Source organism: Echinops telfairi, unplaced genomic scaffold, assembly GCF_000313985.2.
Source record: "Echinops telfairi isolate 266 unplaced genomic scaffold, ASM31398v2 ScPeMD7_7420;HRSCAF=8458, whole genome shotgun sequence".
Lineage (NCBI taxonomy): Eukaryota > Metazoa > Chordata > Mammalia > Afrosoricida > Tenrecidae > Echinops > Echinops telfairi.
In genome coordinates, this window is record NW_022111320.1 from 25,207,436 (window position 1) to 25,215,331 (window position 7,896).

The 7,896-nt window shown below is 46.3% G+C and overlaps 1 non-coding gene across 1 annotated transcript; it reads left to right on the plus strand.

Annotated features, from left to right (window-relative positions):
* Positions 1-4,263: 4,263 nt before the first annotated feature.
* Positions 4,264-4,393, plus strand: LOC115872132. Its single transcript, XR_004047670.1, has one exon. It is a non-coding gene; the product is annotated as a small nucleolar RNA SNORA31 (small nucleolar RNA).
* The last annotated feature ends 3,503 nt before the right edge of the window (positions 4,394-7,896 follow it).

The window sequence follows — 7,896 nt, forward strand, 5'->3', positions numbered from 1 at the left end:
TAGCCGCGCCGAAGCGCGGGGCCGCAGGTCCCCGCGGGCCGCCTTGAATTATTCATCGGCAGGAAGATATTAGATGTACCCGCTACCCGCTCCGCGCGGGCCGTCGTGCAATGCTATCCGAGCTCCGCGCGCGCCGCGCGCCCCTCCTCCTCAAGTCCGTCCTCTGAAACCTTGGCAGCAAAGAAGGATCACATTTCCTTTGTCATCGGGCCATTTCGCCCTCGCCTTGGTCCCCCCTCCGATCCCGAGCCGCGGGGACGGAGCCTTCTCCCGGGCGCGATGGAATCAGTGGAATCGGCCACGGCCCCGCGCGCCGAGCTCCGGAGCCGCGTGGTCCGCGCTGCCGGCCCGCGCCCGCGTCATCTTCCTTCGGGAACGAGTCGCAGAACAGGAATCGGGTGGTGTCGACCGCGCTGCGCCGGCCCGGGCTTTGCTCACGCGGAGCCCCGGCCTCCTGGAGCTTGCACAACACCCCCAAATTCGGGCCGCGTGTGTGCGCGCGCGCACCCCCTTTCTCCGCTTTGCCGCCTCTTCCTCCTTCACCTCCTCCTCCACCACCTCTGCTCCTTACGCCGGTTATTGGTAGTGATCGGAATTCGGAATCCTTTTAATCTCCAAAGGAGCAAACTCACTTCCGCCGGAGTGCTGGGAGGGGGCTCGAGGGAGGGGAGGCGGGGGAGGGGGCTCCAGGCAAACAGGAAACATTAGCCCTCTCAGCAAGGCTAGCTTTTGTGTGCTCCCTCCCTCCTCCCTCCAACCTCCTCCCTTCTCCAGGCCGCTAGGGAGATGACCGCCCCCGGGCTTCAGTGTGACGACCTTTGAAACCTTTGGAGCGAGGAATGGAGAGTGACTCTTCCGTTTATTTTAAAAAGAGAAGAAAAGATTTCATTCTGAATCCCAGCTCTACGGGGGCTGATAGCCCTTTCCCGTGAGATGTGGGTTTTCTGACCACACCTTTTGAATTTTTTACGTTTTCTTAAAGCCTCTAGATAATCTGTGCTGAACACAAAAACATCACACAGCTGTGTGCAGAGTTAAGCGAACCCAAAGAGCATGGACAGAGGGGCCAGTTTGGGCTTTTTAATAGGGCTGGGGGCAGCTGTTTAATGCATAAGGACAGAGGTGATGTCCCCTAGGTCATCTGGGTGGTGACAGAGGCTGCCTGGTGGTTCCGGGAGAGGCTCTTGCAAGGCTCTGGAAGCATGTTCTCTTGGAAGAACCAAGAAGGCCACTTTCCTTGTTTACGAATATCTGGCTTGACTAGCAGAACAGTTTCCCAGTCTTAACGTTGTTATGCCCCTCATGCTGCCTCATGGAACAACCTAAAGAAATCTCAAAAGCATGTCGGGAGAAAGGAGCCAAACACAAAGGGTTCCCGGTGTTTGGTTCCAGTTACAGAAAAACCTAGAACAGGAAACACTCACCTTGAGGTCAGAGAGGATTGAGAGCATTGATAGTGGAAGAGCATTAGGAGCCTTCTGGGCTAGTGGAGTACAGATCCATAGGTATGTGCATGTCTCAGAACTTGGAATCTGCCAGTTGAAACTTATGCAAAATCTTACTATGTGTAAAGTAGACTTCAATCAAAAGAAGAAAACAAAAACTGTCCAACCTGACCATCCATGCCTGAACCATAAAGATGGATGAAAACCTACATCAACAACATACACAGTATAGACATCCCTACCTCCTGCTCGAATTTTGCTCTCCAGAATTCAGTGGATTGTCTAGGGGTAAATCAATCTGGAAACTATCCTTAAGTCAGCCCAGCTGGACAAATGTGTTGAAGGCCTGGGGAAACTGCTAAACAACCCCCAAGCCAGAGACAAAGCCATTGAAAGGGGAGTGGAGGGGGTGGGTGTCAGAATGTGAGAAACATCTCAGTCTGAGAGGGGAGGAATGCACTGACAACTCCATTAGGACTCATGACTCTACAGAACAGGGTAAAACTACCCCTGCGGGTTTCTTGTACTGTAACTCTTTACAGGATAGAAACCCCATCTTTCTACTTCAGAGACTGGTGGTTTAAAACTGCTGACTTTAGAGTTAGCAGAACAGGTAACCACTACACCACCAGGGGCTCCTGAGGCAGCCTCTGCTATGGTGTAGGTCAGTGACCCTCAACCTGTGGGTCTTGACCCCTTTGGGGGTCAAACGACCCTTTCACAGGGGTTGCCTAAGACCATTGGAAAACAGAGTAACCAGCATAAAGACTGTTACCCTGCTACAACATGCTTCAAGACAAAATTTTAATTATTTGTCATTAGAAATAAATATTTCAAATATATAATTACATATTGTTTTGTGATTGACCACTATGCTTTATGTTCAATTTGTAACAATGAAAATACGTCCTGTGCGGCAAGGGAGGGGAAAAAGCTGAGACCCAGAGCTCAAGTAGAAAACACCTGTTTTGAGGATGATGAGGGCAACAAATGAGCAAATGTGCTTGACACGATGGATGGATGTATGGATTGTGATCAGAGTTGTACGAGCCCCCAATAAAATGATTTTTTTTAAATGAACATCCTGCATATCAGATATTTACATGACAATTCATAACAGTAGCAAAATTAGTGATTAGCAACGAAAATAATTTTATGGTTGGGGATTACTACACCATGAGGAACGAACGGTATAACAGGGTTGCAGCATTAGGAAGGTTGAGAACACTGGAGTAGGTGCTGAAGAGTAGGTTTTTACTCAAAGAGACACAGTGGTGTGACAGTGACAGAGTAGAACTGCCCGGTAGGGTTGGCTAGGCTGTGATCCTTAAGGAAGCAGATTACCAGATCTTTCTCCAGCAGAACCACTGGGTGGGTTCTAACAGCCCATCATCAGGCACTTAACCTTTGTGCCACCAAGTCACCAAAGCAGTCCCTTTGGGAGACCTGGATCCTCAGCTGTCCCTCGGGAGCTCTTTCCTCAGCACCTAGAGCCGAACACAGCACAAGGAATTTTTACTCAAAGGTCTGTGGGAAAGGGAACATAAGTAGAAGCAAAAACAGGCGCTCCTTTGCCAAATGAGTGAGGGGAGAAGAAACCTGCATTCCTTAAACCTTGGGCGCTGCCCAGGCCACCTTGTGTTGCCAGTACAAGTATGTTGCTTCCATAATAATTTTGAGTTCTGCTTATAAACATGAACACACGAGTTTTCTACCACACTGGCCATTCTCCAAAGATGTCATATATTTTTTTGCTTTGGTTTATTTTCCTTTCTTTCACTGTTTTTCATTCTTTTGTTTCTTCCTCTTTTCCCTTTAAGTGACAAGAGGAAACCAGATGGGGAAAGAATTCCCAGAAGGAAAATGGCCCAGAGGGTAAGGATAGGGAAGGGCCAGACCTGCTGTCTCCTTGGCTTGACCCCACCCACCAGCATCTAAAAATCACAAGAAGGGAAAAATCCCTCAACAATCCTCCTGGTCATAAGACTCCTTTTTTTTTTTTTTTTCATAATTTGATTGGTAGCTCTTACAGATATAACAATCCATAACTCAATCAAATAAGACTTTTTAAAAAATCACTTTATTAGGGGCTCATACGACTTATCACAATCCATACATACATCAATTGTGTAAAGCACATTTGTACATTCATTGCCCTCATCATTCTCAAAACAAAGACTCGTAAAATACTCAAATAACTTAAATATCTTGGAAGTGGACAGCAAGGGTTTCAAAGTCAGCGGCGCCATCACTGAGGCATAGGAAGGCTGAAACTGCAGGAACGGGACTCAAGCCCCGAGTTGATGGGGGCGATTTCTTGATGACAATTGCTCAGAAGAAGCCAAAAAATAAAGGGGGTGGGGGGTTTGGATTTCTCTTTAAAAAGTAGCTTCCCTTTCTTTCTGTTCTTGACAGGACACAGGCAGGAAGCAGGACTGATGGGAAAATGAGCACATTCCTAATTTCTGTTGAGACTTAATTAGCTTTTTGGTAGGAAAGAAGGAACTGTTTAGATCAACCACTTTCGTGCCAATTACATAAAAATACAGTCAGCATGATTTAAAAATAAGTAAGTGGGATCATGATGGATAAATAAATAATAAATTAGGGTTAGACTCTAGGAAGGTTGTAGGTTACCCAGGAGAGGAGCCAGACTACCTATCCAGATGAAAGACCGAAGACATGAGTCCTTTGTTATAAATGACATTGTATTAAATGTTTCATTGCTATCCTAGCTAATAAACACCCCTTTGTAGCAAGGGAGGAGCGCCAGCCGCTCGGTTTTTCCTCCACTGGTTGAACATTAGAAAAGTGAGTAAAGCATCTATTTGACAGACCTGGAGCAGGTACTGTCTGCTCTTCAGGTTTCCTACAGATGCAAGAGAAAATGTCCTCGCGCTTCCTGTCTGTCTGCTTGTGGCAGCCATGATTGAATAGGGGATACAGTAATGACCAGGAGAAGCAAGGAGAAGATTCCATGAAAGGACTCAATGTGATGTCACATAAGTGTTGCATAATTTGTCCTACACTTCTTAATTTAAAAGCGGAAACGTTAAAATATACAGGTGAGAGGCAGGCCAGGGAGTCTTCCCTTGAGTCTGGCATCGTGTGCACAGGGTGAATTAATTTGGCATTCTAGAATTTGCTCGTGGGGCTTCAAAATTCATACACCACCAGGAGCTAAGTCGAACAGCTCAAGAGGACCAGATGACAGTATTTCATAAAATTGTCCTCTAGGTGCCCAGTTTAGGGATAAAGTTGTCACTAGGTTCTTAAATCTGTTTACTGTAAATGCCAGTAACAGGGACGTTCTAGGGAGTGTCACAGGTTCACCCATTTTTTTTTCAACCATTATTGAACTTATGCTGTGAGGTGGTTAAACCTTAAAACTAATGTAGAAAGTTTTGAACTTCTGAAAAAACAAAAAGTGAGTATATATGCTTTCCTGGACCCTGAATGTAAATCATCTTATATCTTAGTAGCTCCATATAGAAAGCAAACAAACAAAAAACTCAGCTATGCAAATGATACACGGGAGCTTCAAAAAGTCCGTGGGGCATTTCCATTATCATCTCATTTCACATTTCCACAAACTCTTTGGAAGGCCCCTTGTCTCCGCAGTATATTCCTCTTCTTTCACGTCACATTTTGTTTGCAAACGGGGCTTCAAGCCAGTGCCTGTGGATGGGAAGTCAGGAGAATCTTGTTAAAATGTAGATTCTGATTCAGAACACCTGAGGTGGAGATGCAAATGATCGGTGCCAAAGTGGGGTGGGATGGGGGAGGATAGAACCAGAATGAACCAGTCTAACTCTGTTTTCAAAGAGGCCTTTAAGCCCATGCCACATTTTCATCAGAACCAACTTTGTATCTGCGATTTTCATCTGCTTTAATTAAACATTGATACACCTGTTTGTTTTCATATCAAAATTGCACCTACTACCATTGTCATTAGGGTGCATTCAAGGGCCCTGGTAGCATAATGGGTTATGAGTTGGACCGCTAAGTGCAAACTCCACAGTTCAAACCCACTAGCCCCTCTATAGGAGAAAGAAGAGGCATTTTTAGTTCCCATAAGAAGTGATAGTGTGTATGGATTGTGTTAAGAGTTGTATGAGCCCCTAATAAATTGATTTAAAAAAAAAAAAAAGTGATAGTGTAGAAAACTTCCAGGGGCAGTTCTACTAGGTCCTAACAGGTTGATTTGAAATCAACTTGGCGGCAGTGAGTTTGTTTTTTTGTTAGGATACTTTCACATAATTTAAAATACCCAAGTCACCAGAGTACTTTTAAAACAAACATTACAGTATCATTACTTATTTGAACCACTGGAAAGTGAGGGGGTACGTACCAACCTGACAATCTTTGCACCCTGGTGGTGTAGTGGTAACTTTGGGGGCTGGGATGGGCATGGTTGGCAGTTCAAAATCACGAGCAGCTCTGCGGGGAGAAAGAAAGACTGAGCTTTCTGCTCCCTGTAAACATTTAACAGTCTCGGCAAACCCACAGGGAGTTACGATGAGTCACCATCTATTCGATCGCAGGCAGTTGAGGTTTGAGGTGAGGATGGAGTTGTACACACCTCCACACGGGACCACCACTTGATTCTGCTAGATCTCTCTGGGGATAGATAGACCTTGGTCTTTGGCTCCGCGCGAGAAAGAATTCACTCTGAAGCCTGGTTTGTGATCCAAGTGAGTTTTATGAGCGTTAGAAGGAGTTTCAAGTTTACATGGGCATCCGTAGGGCTCCTCCCGAACATACAGCCTGCCTGGAAGGTGCTCGCAGAGTCCCCCAAAAGTGTCTCCCTTGACTCCGGGCTCCTGCCTTTTCAAGGATTCTGTGGGGAGGCGCGGTGGACGACCCCTGGTCAACCCCATTGGCTGAATTGAATTAACCTGGCCTAGGTGGGCCAATCCAGGTGCAGCGCCCTCCCATGCCTACCCATCGGGAAACCTGTACCTCTGAGCATGTGCAGTGCGCCACTCCTTTGTTTCCGTAGCTTGGCCCTCTGGGCATGTGTTAATGGACGTCCCAGCTCCACGCTAGCTTAGATAACAATTCCACCTGACTCTGGCCTTGGACTCATTAAGAGAAGTGTGTCAGCTGCTCTCAAAGGTCCAGAGTTCAGAGTAACAACAATCAGATGCCACAATTTGAGCCCTAGTTACCTAGAACATTATAGACTACAGTAGGAATAGCACTGAGGGGCTAATCGTCATATAAATACTCAAAGTAAATAGCTAGCAGGGCTAAATTACATCACAGCTCCACCACTCACCAACTGTACATTCACGAGCAAATTACTTTAGCCTCCCTGTGCCTCAGACATCTCATCTATACAACAAGAATGATACACGTGCCGAAACTATCAGGATTCAATTAGCTACGAACTGTAGTGTGCTTTGAATAGTGCCGCACGCATGTAAATACTCAATACGTATGAACTTTTAGTTTTATTATTATTATTCAGCAGAATTTTCAAACTGCCCACACTTAAGATTGTAATGGCAATTGCCAGCTTGCTCCCCTCCACTGGAACTCAGCCTTTGCCACTGACTCACCACCAGCCGCCCCCTCTGTTCCCTCCACAATAGAGACTTACCCCTCCCAGCGCATCACCTGCCAGTGGCTGAACTCTTGGCTTGGATTTTCTGAAATGAACATCTGTGTCTTTCATGATAAGGGACCAGGGGTCGGCGGAAGGACTACAAAGGTGTTTGTTAAATGAATATAGCAAAAATCATCAAGGGCTAAGCTATGATAAGTCAATACACATTGTTGTGTCTGATCAACTGCTTCTTCCAATTGTCCTCTGATGCTGTGACTGGAAAACTCCATATCGAGTATAGCATCTCCGCCTTAGCCTGTAATTCTTTGCTCACTCGTTTCTCCTGTTCCCGTCTTCAAGGGCTCACCTTGCCTAAATAAATAAATACACAAATAAATAAAATAACTCAGACTGCTAAATCTGACAGCCAAGGACCTTTCTGCCCCATCCCAAGTCTGCCTTCCAGCATTGTTTCCCACCACTGTTCCAAACAAGCCCTACTCGCCACCAGCATACACCCAGACTCAACTGTTTATGATGTCTTCTGCCTAGAAAGCCTACGCAGCCTTGTCCCTCCACCTGAGCTCTCATTGAGTGCTGGGGATGAGTGTGCTGTCTCTAGAATCTGAGCAGGCCTCAGAGTGTGTTGACCAACAAAGTATGGCAGAAGCCTTTTGAGAGAATTGGCGGCTTCTACATTGACCTCTTTACTGTGGCCTGAGCCACTGTGTAAGAAATTTGACTTCTAGAGAGACCACATGGCCAGACCCTAAGTCTCCATGGAAAGTCAGAAGAGCCCATTTGTACCCCAGCCCCCAGCCTGTCCCTACAGAACTGGGCTGAATTCCTAATCTACAAAACTGTGTGTTGTGATGAACTGGTCGTTGGTTTTTTGGGGGG